The following is a 23,517-nucleotide window of genomic DNA, read 5'->3' on the forward strand; positions in this document are numbered from 1 at the left end:
TATATTTAGAATTTTAATAACATGAAAACTAACCTGCAGTGTGGGAGGTGTGGGAGGAGTATAGCTAGGGAAACTGAATCTGCCAGTGGGGAAGCGAGTTACGTGTGGGAGGACAGGCCGTGAGGCGTTGCTCATAATATGGAGGAGGAGGAGGAGGAGGAGTACCTCCAACAAATCATATTCATAATTATTATTTTTGAAAGCGTAAACCAAAACTTTGCTGCAACCCAAAAGCCTTGTTCCTCCCTCTCCCTCTGCCCAGTCTGTCCACGTTGCAGATGAAGTTTATACCCCCAGAGATTCTACATTAGAAATTAGAATATGCTGCAGGGAATGGGAAAAGGGGGGGGGGAAGAGACTGACTGCCTGCAGTCAGAGTTTTGCATAGTTCTCTAAATGTTTAAATGTTAAAATGCAAAACAACCAATGAATGGACCACTAGACACCGGAGTGGGGATCCTGGATCCTGGATGCAGCAGGGGGCTGGCTGCCTTCTGGCATAAATGGCAAAAGTTACCATTGCCGAATCACAGTTGGTTCCCTCCATTGTGTGGAGTTCATTTGCAGCAGGAGACATCTCTCCCCTCAACTCTAGACCTCTGCCATTGCTGTGCCCTGAGAGCGGGTCCCATTTTGGAATAGCCAAAGATCGGAGGGCGCACGCGTGCTGGGCGCATGCCACACACGCACAGGGGTTGATGTTGTGTCCCAAATGAGGATATAGGATATCCCACAAAGGGGTGCACAGCAATTAACCCCTGACTTCCGATGACTTTTGTCACTCCCTTAGCCCTATGCGGCATGGAATGATGCTACCCCCTACCCCCAATTAGTGGCAAGCAGATCGAAGCAGCGGGACTTAGCCTAAAGTTAGTTAAATGTTCTAGCGATCGTTCTCTGGCTCTTCGCTGGCTTACTCTATGGAAATGCTCTGCTCTTCATCGTCCTTTGAGGCATCCAGTAAACTCGTTTGGCAGCATTTTGGTTCCCAGGCACAAAGCACAGCAGCCACCCAAGCCCAACCCCAACCCCAACCCCAACCCCTACCCCTAGCACCCATTCATCCCCTGTCAAGGTTATTAACCGAAATCGTTTGTTGAAAAACAGGGCAAGAGGGGGGGAACGGGCTCGTTCTGCTGGTCAACAACAGGGTGCAAGGGTCGTCGGAGGTGAGGCGCTTTTTGCGATGGGCAGAAACTAGTTTGAAGACAGCGCGAAGCTGCTGGCCAAGATCCTAGCGTCGCCTCATCAATTGTTGCGCCCAAAACAAAAGCAAAAATTTTCCCTCATGAAAATGAATGTTTTGCACCCAAAATCCGCAGTTCCGCTGGAAACTGGTTCCACTCCACTCCCCTCCACTGCATGGATGAGGATGCCACCAGAGACAGAGACTCTGGGACTCCTTGGCTCTGAGCTTTTGCTGGCGCGCCGCGAGGATCAGTTGGAATTTGACGGCGAGCGCGTTGTGATCTCTGAGCGGCGCAAACGGCAGCGCAACAGAGTCCGGAGTGAATGGCCAATGGAGGATCCTTTTGCTGGTGAGTGAGAGCCAGCGCAACTAAGCGCTGTTTAAAGTGAAAGCCGGAAGTTGTGGGGCCCGTTTAAGGGACACACTTTCGAGGGCAGACCGCAGCAGCAGAAAGCGGAAAGCGGAAACGGCACGAGAAAGAATGCACGGAGAAAGCAGACAAAGAGTGTGTGTGTGTGTGTGGGGGTAGAAAAGGGTTACAAGGTTACTCAAACGTCCTTCGCCTTCGCCTAAAAATACAAAAAAAAAAACAACCAAAACCAAAACGAAAGCCAGGGGAAGAGCCACAGCGAGAGTCTGAGAAGAGAGCCACAGAGACCAAAACAAAACACGAAACGCAACAGCATAGAAAAAAAAATGGTTGCCGCTTTCCTTTTCCTTCCATGCCACACACACACACACATGGCATGCCCCACATGTACCCCATGCCACTTGCCCCTTGCCGCATCGCATATCGCATATTTTTTTGCCGCTTTGGCCATGCTCCATGCCCCCGTCGTAAATTTCGCAAAAAATATATTTTCTAACAACCCAAACAAACAAATGGCAGCCAGCATTCAGCATGCACAAAAAAATTCAAACCTCCCCCCCTACCCAACCAACAAAAGTCACGCGAAAAAATCAGCAGCAGGACCCCCCACACAATCGGCACGTGTGTGAGTCCATAGGATATAGAAAAAAAAAATATATATACATATATATATTTTAATGGTGAATGATGAAGCAAAAGGAAAACGGATGCCCCTTTTTGCTGTCTGCTTGTGGGTTGCGGCATCCCGGGGGGGGGGCATCCCCATTATCGAAGTCTCGTATTGCTGCTCGTATTTGTTTGATTAGAATCCTGGGGTCGATTACCGGCAGGAGTTTTTAATTCGATATTAATTGCTGTCGATGCGATTTGTTGTCAATGCGGGTGTTGACACCATTTGCCCTACCCCCCGCCCCCCTTGATCCAGGAAGATAAAGAATAGAAGAGGGCTAAAAATGAGGAACAACTTCCTTTATTCAATTTCAATTGAATCATTTAATCAATCAAATGAAAGACAAAATTCCAATCACTCAGAAAGAAAAATTAAATTGAAGCCTTAATAAAATAATGTACAGATTGCAATCTGCACAGAGCTTGGAAGCGGGGCTTGAGGGGCGCACCCTTCAGAGGCTTGAAAATATTTTGCAGGCCAAGCATTTGACCAAAGGAATGCCACTACTGTCTGCTGCTGCTGCTGCAAGTCAAGGAGGCCAGCAGGAGGTTGAGTTGAGTTGAGTTGCACGAATCCAAGCCTGAGTTGGGTGCATGCAAGCAGCAGGCGGATGGCGGGTGGCGGGTGGCGGTTGGGCGGCTGGCCAGATAAAAGTTTGAGGAAAAAGTAAGCAGAACAAAACTGCACCAGCAGCAGACGGCAGTCGGCAGACGGGCAGACGGGCGGACAGCAGCAGACGGCACCCGATTGGCTTTGGCCACGCACACAAAATGTGCATATAGAGTGCAACTTTTAGCACCAACCGAATGCAGTTGCACGCACACATGCAACACCCACCGATACACACACACACACACACGTATGCAGCATCCATGCAACACACACACACACACACACAGGGATGCACGCTCGCATGCTAAATACACCGCGGAGAAAGGAGAAAGAGCAGCAAAAAAGCGAGTGTAGTGTAGTGTAGGTGTGTGTGTGCGTGTGTGTGGCAAGTGAATATTTGTTGTACATAGCGATGTTGCATAGGTAGTGGCATGTGGCATGGGGCAGCAGTTTCGGCTGGCGAAGGGAAATCAAAAACAGAGACAGAAACCAGAAACCAGAGCGGGAAAAGCGGGAAAAGCGGCAAAAAACAACAACAACAGAAAGCAGCAAAAATCCCAAAAACTTTTGTAGAAAAATGCACTTTTTCTGGGTGTGGCAAATGGCAGCAGTGGCAGCAGTGACTGCAACTGCGGCAGCGCCAGCAGCGCCAGCAGCAGCAGCAGCAGAGGTTGCATTAGAGCTGAGGTTGAAGCTGCAGCCAGGAGCCAGAGCTGCAGATGGAGATGCCTCCTAAACGGGAGGGCAGAGCACGTCCTTCCCTTGCTGTATGCAGTTTCAATCCCCTACTCCCTTGGTGGGAGGGTTGTTGGTGTTGGATTGGGGTGTCGAGCGCATTTTTAGTTGGTGCAAGCAGAATGCATTTTTACTCCCTTTTTCTACATGCTTTACCCTGTACATAGCAGCGAATGTATCGCTGTGTGTGTGTGTTTGGGTGTGTGTGTGTGGCGTATCCCTATTTGATATCCTAAAAAAGTACACAAAATTTGTATGCGCCAGCTGAGCAGCCAGCGTTGGCAGAGGCAGCAGCAGCATCAGCAGCATCAGCATCGACAGTCGCACAAACACGCCCATGTTTTATGTACAAGAAGTGGTCCTGCAGGAGGGCGGGGGCAAGGAGCAGTAGGAGGCTGAAGGAAGGCAGGCAGGCAGGCAGGCAGCCCTTTACATGCGATGCGCAGCTTCGCTGTGTGCGTATTATGTCCATGTCCCTGTGTGTCCCTGGCAAAAACGAACGAAAAAAAGCGAGATGCAAAACACTAAAAACTAATGCGCGAGAAAGAGAAGCACAGATATTAGAAAAACGCTACATGTACACTGACTGCCATTGGTATTGGTATTGGTGAGCAATGAGAGCGAGAACGAGAGCAGCATCCTTGCGCAGCAGCAGCAGGAGCAGCAGGAGCAGAAAACAGGCGAAAGAGCGAGCAGTAGCGAATAAGAGAGAGCGAATAGAGAGACAGAGAGAGGGAGAGCAGAACGAACACACACTGACAGCTTCTAAGTGGGTGGCAGCTGACTTTTTAGACGCACTGTGGCAGGCAGGCAGGCAGCAGGCAGACAGGGTAGGGCAGGGTATGTGCTGGCAAAGGGAGGGACACATTAAATCGATCCAAAGGCCGGCCAGGGGAATTGATTTTCAATAGATCATATTCTGGTACTGCTACTAGTGACTGTCACTAAGGTTAGACTTTGGAATCTCTCTCTCTCAGTCTCTCTCTCTCTCTCTCTCTCTCTCTCTCTCTGTCCTCTCCCCTTCCCTTGCCACAGCTGCTTCTTATTCTTTGGTCTTTCGTCCTCTTTTATTTTCTATGTACACGAGGCTCCCTGCCGCTTGCCATTCGGCTCTACTCGGCTCGGGCCTACGATTGCGATTCCGACTCGGCTGCCCGTACCCCCGTACGCCCCGTCCGGACATTAGCCAACGCAAAACACAACAAAAATTCCACAAATTCTGTCGTTATCCTTTTTTTACTCGCATTTTATGGCATATGCATACAGAAACACGCAGCATAAAGACATAAAAGGATATAATTTATTTGTCGTGTAGATGTGGGAGATGTTTCTCATTTGTCTCCTTACCCTTGGGCGTCTTCTGGGCGTCTTAGCCAAAGGGATAACGCACTTGCCGCAGCACATTCATCGCCTTCCAATTCCATGCGAAAATTCCAATGATATCCCATGATTTCCATTAGAACAGAACAGAACAACTGATAGAGTTCCTAAAAGTAGAAGAATTCCGTGGAGACACCTTTAATTGTAGCTGCTAAACTGCAGGAATGAAAATGATTAAACTCGCCGAACAATGGGCACATCTTACCCTGTGATTCCCCTCCAAAAGATGGCATTGATCAGAGCCACTCCTCTAGAGTCTCACTCCACATTAAAAGTGAATCTCCTAGTGCCACAGCATCCCAGTCCATTCCCACAGCATACGCATACCCCTTGAATATTTTCCATAATTTAAAGAATGGAATCCTCCAGCCATGATCTATGTATTGTGTGTTCCGCGTTGAATGGAAAGCCCGCGAGTGAATGAATGGCATGCAATTTAATTTCCCAAATAAATTAAAGACTATTCACAGCGACAGATTAAAAGCGAGAACACACTCCACTCCACTCCACTCCACTCCACTCCACTTCACTTCACTCCCAACGCATATGCAACTCGTTGCCCTATGACCGGCATTGTTTCTGTCCCCCCAATCTGTGGCGTCTCGCTGCCATAATAAACGTAACTATAATACAAAATAAACACATAGCCGAAACAATCTAAATATGGCGAGAATTTATGTATTGATTTTCATTAATAATATTCTGGTGCAGCCGCCGCATATTCTGTGGCCATGTCCTCCGCTCTATCCACCGCTCTATCCACCGCTCTCTAGTCTGTGCTCCTCTGGCCGTGGCATTTTTCCAATTTGGGCCTCCGCTGGATGCCGGAAAATTGAAAATTTTGCCAAAACAAAACATAACACAGCACGGCACAGCACAGAAGGTGCACACAGTGCACAGTGCACTCTGCCCGCGAGGCGGAGTGGCAGTGCGAGTGGGAGGGGGTATGGGAGGTATGGGGGCGCACCCGGGCAAGTGCATCATTTTTCATCAACATTTTTGGGATACGACGATATCGGCAAACAAACAAAAACCATTTCGGCCATAGCCATGGGGCATAGCAGCATTCAGCTGCAGCTGCAACAGCAACAGGAGCGAGAGAGCGGGAGGGCGCATTGGGTTATGCATCATAACTATGGGGAAGTATTGGGGCGGGGTACGACTAGGTTTGGGCGCTGCATAAATCTATAGATTGCAAGTGGAGGTAACTCGACTCCTCCTGCTGCTGCTGCTGCTGTTGCTGCTGCTCCTGATGCACCTTTGATATGCAATTTATGCATGTCATCTGTGCGCTGCGTCTGCGTCCATTGTGCCACGAACGAGGGACCTAAACACAACACACCCAACCCAACACCCCAACAACTAGCAGCAGCAGTCGAGAATCCTTTAGCACCCACATGGAGCTGGCAAATCCTTTTTTGCTGCCAATTTATAGGCCTCCTCCTCCACACATTTATGACCGAGTGTGTGTGTGTGTGTGTGTGTGTGTGTGTGTGTGTGTGTGTTCATTGCGTTTTTCCGGCTTTTCTATTTGCATTGTCGGCCAGCGGACGATGGAAAACGATGGCAGAGCACAGAGCACAGAACGAGAGATGGCTGCTGCACTGCTGCACTGCTGCACTGTTTGCCCTTTGGTTTTGTTGTGTGCATCCTCTGGATACTCCATGCCTACCCCCCACCCCCTACGCTGCTTCAGCATGGGGGTATTCATGTTTTTGCCAAAATGCATTTTCATACGCCACGTAAGCCAGAACCAGAAACAGAACGCCCAGCGGCCTACACTCGACTCTCGACTGCCGTCCCATGTACCATGCGGGACTCCACATACAGAGGACTCCACTCCCCCACCCAGCACCCAGGCACGCACATGCAGCATGCAGCATGGAGCCGTTATCCTGGGATCCCGACCCCATGTACCACATTCCACCACAGCCGCCGCCAGCCCATGCCCCAGAGCAGTGCAATGCACTTCTATCTAATCAAAGTTTTGGGGGGGGGCAGGCTGCAGCTGCGTTTTGGGGTTGATAGCATGTCCGTGCTGCTTTAATTATACAGGGTATTTCGCGGCATGAAAAGGTATGCTCGTATTTATGTCAACTTGAAGCAACGAATTTTCACAATTTTCACAAAGTTCCTCCTTGTGATTCGCTCTGTTAGATGGCAAACAAAATTCTTGACATTTTCCCATGCTATATAGAGTATCGGGGAGAATATCTGTAGAGTCCCCAAAACATTCCAACTGCCTTTAATTGCTGCATTTTCCGCACAACAAAACACACACCCAAAATACACTCTAATATCGGGTGGGGAGGGGTGGGCAGCCACACGTTTCTCTCCTGTATATTTCGTATTTATCTAAGCGCCCACTGCCTGTCGCTGCACCTTTAATAGATTATCCTTTGAACATAGAAGAGGCTGCCTCCTGGCAGCCAAAACTGTTTCCATAATGAGCATTTTCCGATCCCGAAATGTGGAAGAGCATTGGGCAAAGTTTCTGCGAAAGTAAACTGAAAATCAAACTACGGGGCCTGGGACTGGGCCTGGGCCTGGGCCTCGCCCGCATGTAACTTTAAGTCGATAGAGGCACCTCCATTGGGCACCCAAACCTGCTCCAAAGGATGCACTGCGCTAACGAACTCTGTGCTGAAAGGGGGTCGGGAGGGAGGGAGGGGTTGGCATGGGAATGGTGATGGTGATCCGCTTTTTTCACAAAGCGCTCGCCAAATGCCAGCCAGAATGCAGTTTTTGTCCTTCAGCCGAGAAACTAATAAAAGCGAATGCAGTGGCTGCTCTCCCTCTCCCTCTCCCGCTCTCTCTCTCTCTCTCTCTCTCTGTCTCTTGGGAGAGTGGGCATGGCAGGGGGTTAGAGATGGGGGCATTCTTCAATTTATCGATTGCAGGCGCCGGTCCCTTGAGCGCAACTCTCCAAAAAAAAAACAAAAAATAAGAAAAAGAAAAAGAAATGGTGAGAATATCGTGCGCTAACTGCACTTGCAACTGCCGCTCCTCGCTCCTTGCTCTCCCACTGCCTGCTCCCTTGTCGTGTTGGCTATATATAACTGCATTGCTTGCACCACCCCGCACACCGCAGCCCGCAGCCCACACTCCCCTTCCCCTGCCTTGTTGCAGCTGCAGCTCAAAACAGGGCAAAAGAAACCAAACAAATCAGGGCCCAAAGAGCAAACACAGCAATGGCAGCGGGCAGCAGCGGGCAGCCATGGAAACAAACTGAACAAAAAACTGAGAAAAAACTGGGAAAAAACATAAGCAAACGCAAAGGAAAAAATAAAAATAAAAATCCAAAATGCATGGCATGGCCACCATTTTGAATAGCAAGTGCGCACACAGCAAACCCTACTGCCCCTCTGCACCTCCTCTGTTGCATGCACCCTCCTGTGCTGCTGCTGCTGCTTGGGCTGCAAAAGAAAGAAATGAAAGAGTCTGCGGAAGAGAAATGCATTGGGGCCCCGAGTGCAGTTGGCAAGGAAAAAAATTGCAGCCATCGTTGGTTGCTTCCTGCCCCAGCACCAGCACCAGTCCCCGCACCCCCTCCACTAACTGCAGCACCTCCAGGGGGGGGAGGGTGGTTGTGTGGCAGGGGAGACAAAACGACAAAATCAAATGCCGAGAAGAAATAAAATTTCATGCCGAAAAAGAAAAGCTAAAAAAAAAGAGGAAGAGTGGTGGGGGGGGCACAACAAGTCGAAGGTTTTTCCAGCAGCAGCAGAAGGGGCAGGGAGGGGGGGAAGTTTTTTTCTTGCCACATTCGTGCTTGTGTCTGCCACAAGGACAAGCGACCAACGGCAGACGACCGACGACCGAGTGCTGCAGCTGCAAGAGATGGGTGGGGCATGTGGCATGGGGCATAGGAAAAGCCTATTTCAAAAAATTGAAAATGCAAAATTTCATTTGTGCAACGTGGGGCAAGCAAGGCGAGCCACTCCTTTGCCAGTTGGCAGTTGGCAGGGACCAACGCTCCGCCCCACACTCGCTGCCTCAGGATGCGGAGCCCTGGCCAGAGGCAAATGCAATGTGTGGCTGCCTCCTGCCTCCTGTTGTTGCCCCATTGCTGTTGCTGTTGTTTTGGATGAGCCCCACGACGTGGACGTTGCCGGGCCGACAAAGCAATTCTTCAGAAATGAAATGTCCTGGCTCTCTCCCTCTCTCTCTGCCTGTCCTGCACCCTCTCCACCTGCCACCACTCTCTAGCCCAGCCCAGCCCCTCCCCTCCCATCCCACGCCTGCATTGCATTTCAAAATGGCAACGTTGCTGCTGCTGCTGCTGCTGCTGCAGCAGTAGGGGGACTGTGTGGAGCAGCAGCAATGGCGACAACTGTCAGCATCATAAGACTGCACATGAGGCAGGCATCAGGAGGCATCAGGAGGCAGTAGGCGCAAAAGCAGCAGTCGCTGGATGAGCACCAGGACGAGAATGAGGACGAGGACGAGGATGAGATGCGACAAAACGCAAACAACAAGTTTGCTTTTTGGCACTGCAGTTGGGGGCACAAACACACGCAGCAGAGGCAAAGAGAGTGAGGCAGAGGAAGGCATCGAGGCAGACACTGAGACTCGGGCATGGTGCATGGTGGGGAGGGGGGGCTGCATGGGGCAGACAAAGCAAATGCAATCAGCAATGTGTTTTGCTTTTGTTGGGCACAGCACTCCCCCTGCCCCACTGTCTCTTGGTTCTGCCTCGTTCTGGTTCTCAAATCCAGGACACGTACGAATGAACTAATCCTTGGACTGTGAACTTGAAATGGAAATGGAACTGCAACTGGTTTCGATCATGCCTCGATCCTTGCCACTGAAGATTTCCGCACAGCGGCAGAGCAAAGAGTTCCAATCAAGGGAGGAGACCAGAAGCTGCTTCCTGCCTTTCTTCTGCTGCGGTTGCCTCCTTCTGTTAGATATTTCGCTCAGTGGAAGAGCAAGTGCAAGTGCAAGTGCAGTCGCTTGTCGCCCAGTGTAGCTGCAGAAGCGACTGCCAGGCAGGCAGGCAGGACTCCAACAGGGTGGCGCAGGAGAGGCACGACAAAGCGAAAAACTCTGCAGCTCTGGAAAATAGAAAGTCGCGAGCAAAAAATGTTGCTATTTGCCTACTGCTGCTGCTGCAGAAGGGGATGCATGGGGCAGGCAAAAAAAAAAGTCTGCAGCATATACGCCAAAGTGTTGCATGACGCCAAAGGGGCGTGGCGGGTACGAATCGAAACACAGTGCAGCAGCAGCAGCCCAAGTCCAAGAGGACTCTCGCACTCGCACGGCGCGGGCGGGGAATGGGAAAAAGTGAAATCAAAAACTGCAGCAACGCTGTATGAAGGGATCAGCACGAGCAGGCGTGAGCGGGGCGGGGGTGGGAGGGTGGGCTCTCTACTTCAGTTCCAAGTGAAAGGCAGCAAGAAAAAATGCAGCAAGGCAGCAGCAGCAGCAGAGGCTGCAGTAAAAATGGCACAAAAGGACAAAAGCCAAAAGCAACTGCGACTGGGACTCATCCCAGGGCCAAAAAACTAAAAACAAAGCAAAACAAACCAAGCAGCCAGCAGCCAGCAACCAAGAGAAGGACGACGAATCAGCGGGAGGAGGGACCCCGCAGACCCCGCAGACCCCGCAGTACCAGTCGCAGGATGCACATTGTTAGGCCCGGGCAATGGAATTGGATTGGACATTGGACACTGCCACTGCCACTGCCCCCCCCCCAACTACTGGGCTCTGCTGTGCTCTGCTCTGCTGCAGCGATGCCAAATCAACAGACTCGTCGTCGTCGAGACGCCTGCCTCAGATGGAGCAGGAGCAGGCGGCGAGGCAGTGAGGCAGTGAAGCGGGTGGCAAATGCAATTCATACAGTGCAAAAAATGCGACTCCGTTGGGGCCCGGACCGGCACAGCACAGGACGAGGGGGTGGCAACTTGAAGATGCCTGGCATTTCTGCATTTTGTATTTATTGCACAAGAGGCGCGGCCTGCGAACGAGTCGCTGGCAGGGGCATGGGCATGGGCACATGGGCCGATGGTGTGGCACGAATGGTGGATAGGATGCGTGAGTGGTTGCAAAGGAAAGCTGCTGCTCCTCCTGCTCCTCCTCCTGCTGCTGCTGCTGCAGTTGCCTCTGGCTGAGAGGGGGAGGGGAGGAGGCACGTACGCGGGACAGATCACAAAAAATGGAAATCCCGAGTCCAGAATCCACGCGAATTGTTAAGCTTGGCAATTTTTTGTGTGCAGCATCTCTGGCGTCTGGCGGGGAAGTGGGCGCAGCGGCAACGGGGGGGGGTGGCATGGCAGAGGCCTTAATACTGTGGCATTTGTCTTCGAGTCCTGAAACAACAGACGTTGCCCATTGCAGACGCTGAAAAAATGCATAAAACGTTGCAACAAAAGTGGCAGCAGGCAGGCAGGCAGCAGCAGCAGCAGCAGCTGTAGGAGTGGCAGGTGCAAGCAGAAGAAGTGGCAGGCTGGCAGGCAGGCTGGCTGGCTGGCTGCTGCTACTGCAACGTTGATTTGATGAACATTTTGGGTGGGGAGGGGGGTGGGGGCAGCAGCTAACGTGACGATGTCTAGCCCGTAACGTGCCGCATGGCCCGTGTCGTGTGTGCCGCATAGCGTGGAAAAAACTGCTCACTCAGACGTCTGCCTTGAGGGATTTGAGACTTGCCTCCCCCCACCCGCACCACCACCCCCACCGTCTTCTGTGCCCCTTTCCGCGCGGCAATGCAATTTTTCTTCATTGTAATTTCGCCAGGGACATGTGGACAGGCGAGGAAGGGCAGCGGTAGAGTGCACTGATTCCCATGGAGTCTGCAGAAGGAGAAGGAGAAGGGGAGCAGTGGGCAGGCGTGGCAGGCGTGGCAGTGGCAGTGGAATGGACGACAGTTATGCGGCTCGCGCATACAAATTATGCGAGGGGGCGGCAACGGGCTGCCGGATTCGCGGATAGAAGATGAAATGAACGAATCCATGGACTCAGCCATGCCGCTGCCGCTGCCGCTGCCCCCTTCCACGCGTTCCATTGTAAATTTGCAATTTTTGTCGAGTGCTTCCCGATGCTTTGTTTGGGATTCTTCCTGCAGCAGGAGGAGCAGGAGGAGGAGGAGGCAGGCGGCAGGCGGCAGGCGGCTCGTAGCCGAAACAATTTTTGGCCAAAATGCATTTTGATGTAGTTGCCACCGAGTGGTGCAGAGGGGCAGGGAGCACTAGACGAGACGTCGAAGCAAAAGAAAAGAAATTCGTGGGCGAAAAAAAGCGTTGCCAGCTTTTAGGCGACTCCATAGATTCGATGGTAAAGGCAACTGCTGCTGCCGGCCCCCGGGCTGCTGTGGCATATCCTTTTGTTAGTGCCACATACCCCTAATCTGGCGGCCGAATGCACTCTCCTCCCGCCACCGGAAACAGTGCGGCTGAGAAGTGTGTGGGGGGGAGGGGGACGGAACAGGAAGCACTCGCATGGCAAATTTTCCATTATTTCCATTATGCTCAGTCACTCAATCAAAAAACTGCAACAAAACAAAAAGTTGCACGCTCCACACAGACACACACACGCACACCCAAACACGCACACACATGGACACACACACACATGGACACACATGGAGAATATAATTCTAACGTTGGAATAACTTTGCCCCACATCCTCCTGCTGCACATTTTGATGGGGGATTTACTTAAGCCATATTTTATCACTCTCTCTTACTCTCTCTCTCTTACTCTCTCTCTCTCTCTCTCTCTCTCTCTGTCTCTCATGTGGCAGCTGTTGCTGCTGCCAAGTTATTCAATTATTTTAATGGAATAAACTGTTCTTCTGTTTGCAGATATTTCACAGAGATTTCATGCTGCCCTGCCCTGGCCCTGCCCCAGCCCCGCCCTGCCATTGGGTGAGTTGAAGCATTTAATTGAAATGCAAATTGCAAAATATTTTACATACAGAGCTTAGATCTTAGAGAGGCAAATCTCCAGCGATGCTCCATCGATCTGCAGATTGATTTCCCTGCACTGCAAAGTCAATTGAATGCTTGGGCGGTCGGTCGGTTAATCGAACCGAATAGCAAAGTACACACAAGGCCTACTCCTCTGCCACTCGCTCCAATCATCACCTCCCGTCATTAGGCTGTGGCAACTGCTGCGTGGGGCGCGCTGCTGCTGCGCTTTAGCCAAATGAAAAATTGTCAAATATTTACTCAGGCAATTTAGCATGCGGCAGGCGGGCAAATAATTACAAAAACGTACAGAAAACAAATAACTAATAGAAATGCGATGAATGTGCGGGCACACGATGCCCACTTGCCACTTGCCACTCAAAATAAACAGCACACAAAGGGGGGAGAGAGAGAGGAGAGACAGGGAGAGAGAGAAAAGGAAGAGGGAGAAGAGAAAACAGAAAGGGAAAACAGAGAGCAGAAAGCGGATAGCGGAAATAGAGAAGCGCCCGCAATGGCAAAACAATTCAACGAAAAGTGCAAAGCAAATAAAGTTGCCAGCGAAAAACGAGCCAAAAAAAAAACAAAAACAAAAACAACAACAATCAGGCAACGAATGCAGCATTTGCAACCAACAGAGGAGGCATGCCTCAGAGGATTGTATTTAGGCATTAGATACACAGCCAATGGGGCAACAACAGCACATGCAAAACTTTAAATTAAAACCAGTTGTGGGTTTATTTCGTTGAAGAAATTGCAGCTGTGCAGCCCACTCTGCTGTGCCACACATGCCACAAGAAGAAATCCGATCCCATGGCCACAGAGTGCAGACATTTTGCGGAGAGATTTTCTTGTGGGGCGTGCAAGAAATCTGAGCAAAGTCATTTTGCATTTGCATTTGCATGCCATTAAGGCAAAATAATCACCCAGCAGCAACTCCTACAGCAACTGGCTGCTGCTCCTACTCCTGCTCCTGCTCCTACTCCTGCTCCTACTCCTGCTCCTACTCCTGCTCCTGCATCTTAGGGGCTGGGCTACTGACCCTGCCTCACTGCAACACAACCAACACACCACAACTTTGAGTTGCATTTGCATCAAAATGGCTGCCTGGATGAGGCTGCTCCTCGCATCGCATCGCATCGCAATGCTTCGCTAGCCATGCATGACACTCACATAACCAGAGGGAAGTCCTGGAGTGTCCTGGATTGGGATGGGGCTGTAGCACAGAGGCCATCTATCGTCACAGCATCCGTTTGCTGTTCAATGGCATTTTTTGGGCACAGCACCAAAGCCAAAGCCAAAGCGAACCTACCAGCGAATGGAACCCAGTAGCTGCCCACCCTCCACTTCCCCCACTCCCCTTGCTCCCTGACTGACGACTGTCGCTGTATATATGTATGTAGCACCCCCACACCCCCTACTCAATTCACTCTTCAGGGAGGGGGGCTCGAGTCTCTCTCTCTCTCTCCCCCTTCGTTCGTCTATTCATTTGAAATGCAATTTCAAAATTTTTTCCACAACTTCTTCTGCAGTCCTGTTGGCTGGTGCACCACCCATCATCTCCTGCCTCCGTCCTACCGTCCTACCATCCATTTCCATTCCTCTTAAGGCCCATCGCCCCCTCTTGCTGCTGCTGCATGACCAAAAACTGCATTTTAGGCTCTGGCTCTGTGGGTTCCGACTCTGGCTGCTGACTCTGGGGCTCTCGGGCTCTCGACAAATGCATTGGTTTCGTCCTGATGATGGAGCACAGGACTCAGGACACACACACACACATGCACACACACATTTGATGTACAATATTTTTAGTGCTGCCTCTGCCTCTGGTTGCGAGGCGTTTTTCCAGTTTCAATTGGGGGGGGCTGACAAAAAATTGCAATCTAGGCAAAAATGCAACACAAAGGCAAAGGCAAAGGCGAGCGGCAGAGTAAGAGGAGTGGATATTCACATGGATCCCTCCCCACTCCCCCCCCCCTCTCTGCATCTATGTATTTTTTGTGGAGTTGCATCTATGTGCAGCATGTAGGAGACGTCTCTCTGTGTGCGTGTGCCAATGTGCATTCATTTTGGGCGCTCCCTCCCCTCGTGTCGCTCTCTCCCTCTCGTTTGGAAAAATGCAAATTTTTTAGCCATCGCCTGGCATCGGTGCCAAGCCAAATAGGATGGCAAAACATTTTCTGCATTTTGCAATTTCAAAGCCTGGGAAATTTTCGTTTGGGGAAAATGCATTCGGTACCGAACCCAGTCGGGCAGGTCGGCCAGTCGGCCAGTCTGCAGTCTGCATTCTGCCTATTGCACGCCTCCTCCTCCTGTCTCCATGTCTGCCCCCACCCCCACCCCCCCGCTTGCATGCCAGGCCTCTCTTGTTGCATGGCAGATGGATTGGCAGGGATTACAAGCCGCCCCCCACCCTCCTGGGCGTGGCTCGCTCTCAGTTTTGGGGCTTCTCTAATTCTCGAAACTTAAAGCTTTAAACGGCAACAACGTTCGTTGGACCCACGCAATTTCCACAATTAATTGACCGGAACAATTTCATCAGAAACTAAAAAATCCCAATCCCAAATCCCAATCCCAAATCCCGAAATTTCCATGCGATGCGATAAATTATCCCCAGAGTCGCCACAGGATGGACCTCATCATCGCCCGAAATGTCACGTTTTGGGGCAGCAGGAGCGGCCAGGAATTGGCAACCCTGAAGCATTAGATGCGAATCCAAGCAGAGCAAAAGGTTACCCCCAAAATGTCAAAAAGGGTCGCGCCGAAATGTTTTGGCAGAGCATTAGAAATGATCCTGCTCTCCTCTCCTCTCCAACGAGCATGAGGATGGGGGGCAGACAACCCAGGGGCAACATAAATTTACAAGTGAAATTAATGACGTTTAAGAAAGAGTCCACAAGAGTTGGGAGTGGCAGAGGCAGAGCCAGGGGGAGTGGGCACTGGTGACTGTCGAACAACCCTTTTGCGAAAATCTTTCTAATTAAGAAATATCCAAACAGAACGGAGCAGGGCAGAGCAGAGGCTGCTGCTGCTGCTGCCGCCTTGCCTTGCCTTACCTCGTCAGCCATTTGCCAAAGCCAAAGTTCTGTGTGCAGAGGGTCCTGCGTCCAGCAACTGCCCTCACACCGAACCCGCCGCCTCATACCCGGCAGCGTCTTGTGTTCCTCCTCCAGGCAGGAGGACTCTCGGCCTGCCATTGCCACTGCTACTGCCACTGCCTGTGCCTCTGCCTTTGACTCTGCCTCTGTCTCTGCCTTTGACTCTGCCTCTGTCTCTGGCTTTGTGTATGCATTGAAATAAAATAATAGTAAAAAGTTAAAATTCTATTCAAATTGTTTGCCAGCTGAAAACAATGTAATTTCATTTTATTTGAATATAAAATATCCTCCTCTCCCTCTCTCTCCCTCTGTTGTTTCTGCCTCTGCCTCTCTGTCTCTCCTTCCTTTCTCCATGTTCTGCCATTCTCCTCCATCTTATACCAGCAGCAGGCAGCAGGCAGCAACTGCAACAAAAGTCGTCTTTTGTCTGAATGAACCAAAGAGTGAGACAGAGAGAGAGAGGGAGAGCCCACTGCTACCCCCCTTGATTCTTCTCGCTTCTAGCAAGGTTTTGTATGATTACGTTAGCAACTTTACCGCAGTTCCTCTGCCGCTCTGCCGCTCTGTTTCCTCGACATTCCTCTATTGCCCCCCCTCCTTCTGTTCCATGGAACGAAGTGAACCCTCCAACTGAAAACTCAGTTCAGATAGTAGTTTGCCAACGCTGCAGGATCTCTGCTCCCCCACCACCACTCTAAGCCCGCCCCCTCTTGGCATGTTACGACTGCGGTTTCTGTGGGTGTTGTGGGTGTTGGCCATGGCCCGAACCGGTGCAGGAGGAGAGACTGGAGGACTAAGCTTGGGATACAGCAGTGTGCTGTGTGCTTGGATTTTATTGAAACTTTTCTTTGGCCACAAACGTAGGAAGGAAATATTTGAAATTCTCCCATCCACCTACCGCCACCCAGCGCCGCCTGCTCTTGCGGCTGCTGCTGCTGCTGCTGCTGCTGTCTGGTTGGTTCCTGGCTGGAAGGGGCAAGGATTGCAGGTTGCGAAATTGTATAATGCAGCAAGGAGGTCAGAGGGCAGAGGAGAGAGAGATCTGATGCGAGGCAGTTCTAATCGAATTGAAAGAGTCCTCGAATAGCCCAACTTCCTTCAAGGTAGGCACCCGCTGGCATCCCCATGCCCTGTGGCAGCTTCTTGGAAGCTTCCCTTCTTTGATGCCCGAGTAATCCACCCTTGTGGATGGACTGCCACACCCCTTCTTGCCTGCCTGCCTGCCTGCCTGCTAGCTGCTCCTCCTTCCGCTGCTAGCAGGACTCTGCGGCAACGTACGCAAATTGCACTCCAAGCATTTTACGCTTAATGGAGGAGAAGGCGGGCGGCAGTCACATCCACTGGAGTACGTTCCGCCATGTTATTATGCAAGAGACAGACGCACACCCACACCCACACATAGGAAACACACACACACATAACACACACAGACAGACAGATAGCAATGCACACAAGTGCACAAAAGATGTGCACGTCCTTTGCAGTGCTCAAAAGGAGTGTCCAAAGGGGGTGGGGGCGTGCGGCAAGGGGCAAGCGGCATGCGGCAGGAAGTATGAAGTCATTTGAATTTGAATTTAAAATTTTCTAATAACATTTCAGTGGAAACAATCTAATAACACACACACACACACACACACAGACAGATATACACGCACACCCATACAGAGCTACAGAGCTACAGGGAACGGGAACAAAATCCCACCGCAAATGTCCAAAAAGGACGAAAACGAAAGGAACACCACCTCCTGGACTACATTCCCAACCCTCCACCTGCCCCCTGCCACCCTTCTAAATGATGCAAAAGCAAAAGTGTTGTTGCTGCTAGACGTTGCCCCTGTTCCTCTCCATCTCCAGCTCCAGCTACAGCTACAGCACCTTCTCCTGCTGCTGCTCCTGCTGCTGCTCCTGCTGCTTCTCCTGCTCCTTGTGTGTCCTTCGACATTGTCGTTGTCCTCGTCAGGGCGCAGTGCAGAATGGGAGTCCAGTGGAGAGTCGACGCAGAGTCGAAGGACTCGCCCCCCTGCCGGCCCCGCTCCGTATCTTGGCAATAAAATAATGACTCAACTGAACTGAAAACTAGAAATGTGAATTGTAAATGGCGCACAGGACACCCAGGACACCCAGGACACACACACACACAGGGACACTTCTGGGCTTCTGGGTGGCTTGTTCCTTCTTGCACGTAGCACCACCACCTCCTCCCCCCGCCCTCATCCATCCACCGCCCACTGCTAGTCCGCTCCGCCCACTCCGCCCACTCCGTCTTTTGTCTGCGTTTTAAATTGTGCAATTTTATATTCGCAAGTTTCTATGTGTCCCTGCCGCATCGCCCTGCTCCATGCCACAACCCTTTGGCTTTGTAATTGCCACATGCCTCTGCGACTGGCCTTGTCCTTTGCTCTCCTCCCCTCCCCTCTCTCTCTGCTCTTCTTTTTGGTATTCTGTCCATCTCCATCAGCATCAGCATCCCCTTCTTCTACTATTCCTGCTCCTGCTCCTCCTTCTCCTCCTCCTCTGCGTACTCTGCGTAAGTTCTTCCATTGGCGTTTTAGTTGTAGTTTTAACTGCCTTTCATTTACTTAGCCATGCCTCGTACTCGTACTCGTACTCCCACTCGCAGCTACAATCCGCACTCACACTACATACGAAGAGTTCATCCAGGATTCGCATTCCATTTGCCATTTCGGTGCTATCTAAAGGCTAAGATCGTGTGCCCTGCCAGAGCGGCAGACTCGCAGCTTTTTCGGGGTGTAATCGGGTGCTACGAAATTCAGAGAATTTCCTCCTTAAAGGGCTTCTCTTTCAGGGTACCGCATCTCCCCAGCTGCCATGGACTTTCTTAGTTTTGTTTCGGGAAGCTCTAATCTTTAGCTAAATTTTCTTCCTGCATATAGAGTGTCCCTTCGCCATCGTATCTTCCTCTATATTTGTGGCGATTTCCTGTCGGAATTCCTTGCTAGAACTTCCCTCCACAACTAGCTCTGCTCTGGTGCTGGTTCTTGCTCTGTTTGTGCCACTCGACATGTAAAACTGCAGCAGTACAGCAGTGGACTTTATTATACATGACTTGGCTGCCAGGATAACAGCAGGAGCACGAGCAGGAGTAGCAGGAGCAGCAGCAGCAGCAGCAGGGTAGAGCGGCTTCTTGTCAGCCAAAAGGATATGCTGTCATATGCATTTATTGTGGCACTTGGCATAAGTTTTGCAGCAGCTGCCGTTTCTACATCAACTTTTTCTTAAAGCTGAGGGGGCCCGCCCCCATGAGAGCTTTAAGAACGGAATAAGGATCAAATCGCCCCACAGAGAGAGAGAGAGGGAGAAAGAAGGAGAAAGAGGGAGAGAGAGCGAGCGAGCGAGTTGTATATTTATCCTTTTTATTCCGTGCTTTTTTTTCTCCGCCTTTCCGCTCGTAATAAGCAAATTAATGAATGCGTGGAAGTGCAAATTTGTTTGGTGAAAAGGACGAAAAGTATTCAGCAGTCAGAAGCGGCACAAAGCAGTGACACGACTGCCAGTTTCCAGTTGCCAGTGGCAGTGTGGCAGGCGAATCCTCTGGGCCAAAGGCGAAATCCACAAGAGTCGCAGGAGGCAAAAGAGTCGACCAGAGGGACGTGTGGGAGCGTGTGGGTGGGTGTACGGGTAAATTGCTTGTAAAATGTAAGCAGCGTCTAAATTAACTTTTGTTTGCCTTGCCATAAATGTGGAGTTCTCGAAGGGTGTGTGGCAGGGCCATGCGAGGGTGGAGAATAATTATGTAGCCGCTGTCTTATTTTAATAATTTCAAGCGAAAGGCGGGCCGTGGCACGGGTCTCTCTCTCTCTCTCTGCCCTTCTAATAAATATGCAAATGGCGCATTTAAATACAGAAACGAGCGAAGCGGTGCGAAGCGGAGGGATGCAAAGGGGGATGCGCGCTTCGTTTTTTAATGTCATTTCTTAATAGCTTCGAATAAATATAAAATCTGAGAAGGGCGACGCGACGCCACGCCTCGCCACGCCACTGGACTCTGTCCAGAAGATGCCGTCCCTCAGATAACGCGCATACGACACGTAAGCCGCTTCGTGGAGCGATGGACACGCCGCCTGGGATGCTCCTCCTGCTCCTGCTGCTGCTGCTGCTGCTGCGTACGGATGGTCACGTAGTCATTAAAAAACACACACACACACAGACCATGCCACCATGCCCACGCCACGCCCCCCTCTCTCTCCCTCCCTCTCTCTGTGTCTCTGTCGTTCTGCGTCCATTTTACGGCCAGTGGCGCCACAAAACCCGAATAAGATGTAGGCGGACACTCCCACTGCCAGCCCCCTGCTTCTGCTTCTGCTCCTGCCACAAGGTGCAAATCCTTGAGATCCTTGTCTGCTCCTGCCCCTGCCCCTGCCACTGCCTCCCACTCATTTTGCGGCGCGTGTTCCTGTGTGTGTGTGTTGTGTGTGTGTGTGCGGGGCCCTCCGTAAATATGAAAATAAATAAATCCTAAGCGTAAGCCAAAGTTTTGATGTATGCCCCAAGCAGTTAAAATGTGGCATGCAGCAGCAGCAGCAGCAGCAGCAGCCAGTGGGACGGAGGCGTGTACTCTAAATCCTAGGAGCGCTCCAAAAATCTGTGGGTTTGTTTGCCTGCCCAGAGGGAGGGGTGTGTGGGCGCAGGGCGCAGGGGGAGGGTCAGTCAAAGTTATTTTAGGGCCACATTTTAAGCTCTTTGGCAACGTGTGTGTGTGTGTGTGTATCCTGCGCATCCTGGCAGCCGAGGGAACGTGCTACAGCTTTGCTTCCAGCCTTATCTTCAGCGCCACCGCTGCCTGCTCCTCCAGCTCGCTCCGTCTGCCGCCACCTGCCTCCTGCCACCTGCCACCTGCCTCCTGCCTGCTGCCTCCTGCCTGATGCTGATTCTACTGGCTGGACGTGGGATTTGAGGGACTTGAGGGTGGTTTTAATATTTTAGGTGCTTTAAAGTTACATCACGCCAGGATGAGTCCATGGCCATGTCCTTCCTTCTTTATGGCTGCTTGGGGTGGCAGGGGGTGGCATTATTTATCAGCAAACAGGAAATTAGCAATCCTAAAGCAAAGGATCGCCACGAGAGTTACTTCTACCCAAATAAGAGCAAAGGAAGCTCCCAGACCTGCTCTTCCCTCGTTAGGAGGTGGCGGTGGAGGTGGAGGAACCTCTCAAGCATCAATCCCTCAATCACAGCAGGACCAATACAGCACCCAATACCCTGTGGCTCAGGGATTACGGATTATCGTTCACAGAAGGGCAATATGGATGGGATTTTTGCTTATCTTTTGGCTTGGCAGGAAATTTGTTTGCTCGAAGGCGACGGCGACGACATCACAAAAGCGATTTTAATTAATTAGAGACAGTCCGCTGGTCGTCAGAGAACGGGCGAGAAGCAGCAGCTGAAGGAGGAGAGATTGAGAGAGAGTGAGAGCGAGCTTAGGGGTTAGCCTCCTTCCCCACTTTGCTGCTGCTGCTGCTGCTCTTCTGTGGTCTTTTCCCCCAAAAAGTTTCGTACATGTGTTGTGTGCTGCTCCTCCTCCTGCTGCTGTTGGTGTGTGCGGAGGTCAGTACGGGGTCCCTTATCAAATCCACCGCAGCGGCAAAGTTACAAAACTATTAACTAAAATTTTCTATTAAAACTTTTCGCTGAAACGAAAACTTTGCCCCGATGTTGCCTCTCCCCCATGGCACCCCAGAGCCCCCCCACTGCCACTGCCACTGATGTTGTTGCAACTTTGCTGCCCACAAGCACACAAGAGTTTAATTTGTTGTAAACTTTCATGTCCTCGGACCTGAAAGTAGATAAAGCGGAGATGTCCTGGCCTGGTCAGGGTTTTCCGTGCCGTCCCGTCCCTGTTCTGCTCCGCGTCTCCTGTGGCTTTTTTGTCTTCGATGTCGCAAGGACACGAAACACACAAAACACAAAACACATTTTGTTTTTTATTTTTTTAACTTGTTTCTCAACTCATCTTCTTTTTGTCTGTTCTCTCATCTCATTGCAGATTTCCCAGCGCGCAGCCAGCCACCGCGAGAGGATTTCCAACACTAACCCCCCTCCCCCTTAGACCTAAGAAATGCTTCATAGAAAACCCAATAGATATTTGATATTTGTAGTCTGCTTTTGGCTTTAGTACATTTAATGCTTTCTTTCTATGATTAATCGTTTGAATAAAATGCTTTAAATTTGAATGCAAAATTTTATGATTTTTGTTGTTGCTTTTTTTAATCGTTGCGCTAATTCCCAAAGAACCAAAGGATCCAAGGAGCAGCAGCAGCAGCAGCCAGACTATAACACAGGTTGGTTCCTTCCCTCCCTCTTTATTTTTCTACCCTTCAAAATTACATTCAATCTCTCCAGAAATTTGTCCTAATGCATGGGAAAAGTTTACGAGTGGCGCCATCTGTGGCCTGTCGCTCGCACCACGTGGCAACCCTTGCCACACACACACGCGACAGACGCAAAGGGGTGGCCAGCCAGTGGAATGCTTTCTAACATTTCAAATCAGAAAGCTCTAAGCGCAGAGCTTTCAAGAGACCGAAAAAGTGTGCAAAATGCTAATTAGAATTCGCGGGCACTTCTTGGGGCGTGGGTATCCTTCAGCGTGGGGGGGGGGGCCTGTTCCAGGCAAGAATTTCGCTTGGGCGATTAGCTTATAAATAAGAGACTGGGGGGGGGGGCAGCACCTTCTTTTCGACTGAGTGAATCCGCCCGAGTAGTGGCCCAGGAACCCCAGGAGGAGTCTGCTGCCTCTGGCTTCCTGCTGCATAAACATTAGGCAGCAGATATTCCAGCCACCGCATCCACATCCACATCCTCATCCTCGTTCGCATTCTCTGAGTACAAAAAAAAATAAAAGTTGGTAGACAAGCAGTTTTCGGGGCCTGGGACCTTATCAACGACAATGCCAGGTCGTTAGGCTTGCATTCAGATTTCACTTGCAGGAGCAGGAGCAGCGGCAGCGGCGGCGTAGGAGGCATGGGGCTGGGCTCTGTTCAGGTGTAGTAAAAGAAGCAACCCCAATGGTGAGGTGGGGGGGGTCTGCTTTCAAAGGACCAGGGAACCAGGCAGACGGCCACGGACCGTGGGTCGCACCCCCTGGAGAAGAACAAGTCTGGCCTGGTGAGGGTTTTAATTTTATGACTCGCCAGGGTTAAAAACTTGTGCACATAAAATGGGGAGACATGCAAATAAAATGGAAACGCCACAACAATTTTCGCAGACACAGAAAGGGGGCACAAGGCACACGAGGCAAGCAAGTGGATGGAGGATGGGTGAGGAGGAGCAGAAAGCGGAGGCGGAGGAGAGTGGCATGGAAAAGCGGCCATGATTTGTTACAGATTTCCTCTTGGCTGCGCCGCTCGCAATTGAACAGCTTACGGCTCAATTGGTGCAGGTAGCAAACAGACACAGAAAACAGCAACAGCAACAGAAAACAAGTTCATGTGGCAGCGTCTCAAACAATGACAAGGATAACAGGGCACACGCACACCAAAAGAGACAACACACAAAGGGGCAGCAGCAGAGCTTGCACCTGAGGCATAGAGAATCAGAGGAGCG

The 23,517-nt window shown here is 51.0% G+C and overlaps 1 long non-coding RNA gene across 1 annotated transcript; it reads left to right on the forward strand.

Annotated features, from left to right (window-relative positions):
- Nucleotides 1–1,496: 1,496 nt before the first annotated feature.
- Nucleotides 1,497–22,097, forward strand: LOC111070236. Its single transcript, XR_002607333.2, has 3 exons — nt 1,497–1,538; nt 12,758–12,820; nt 21,962–22,097. It is a non-coding gene; the product is annotated as an uncharacterized LOC111070236 (long non-coding RNA).
- The last annotated feature ends 1,420 nt before the right edge of the window (nt 22,098–23,517 follow it).

Source organism: Drosophila obscura, unplaced genomic scaffold (assembly GCF_018151105.1).
Source record: "Drosophila obscura isolate BZ-5 IFL unplaced genomic scaffold, ASM1815110v1 contig_4, whole genome shotgun sequence".
Taxonomy (NCBI): Eukaryota; Metazoa; Arthropoda; class Insecta; order Diptera; family Drosophilidae; genus Drosophila; species Drosophila obscura.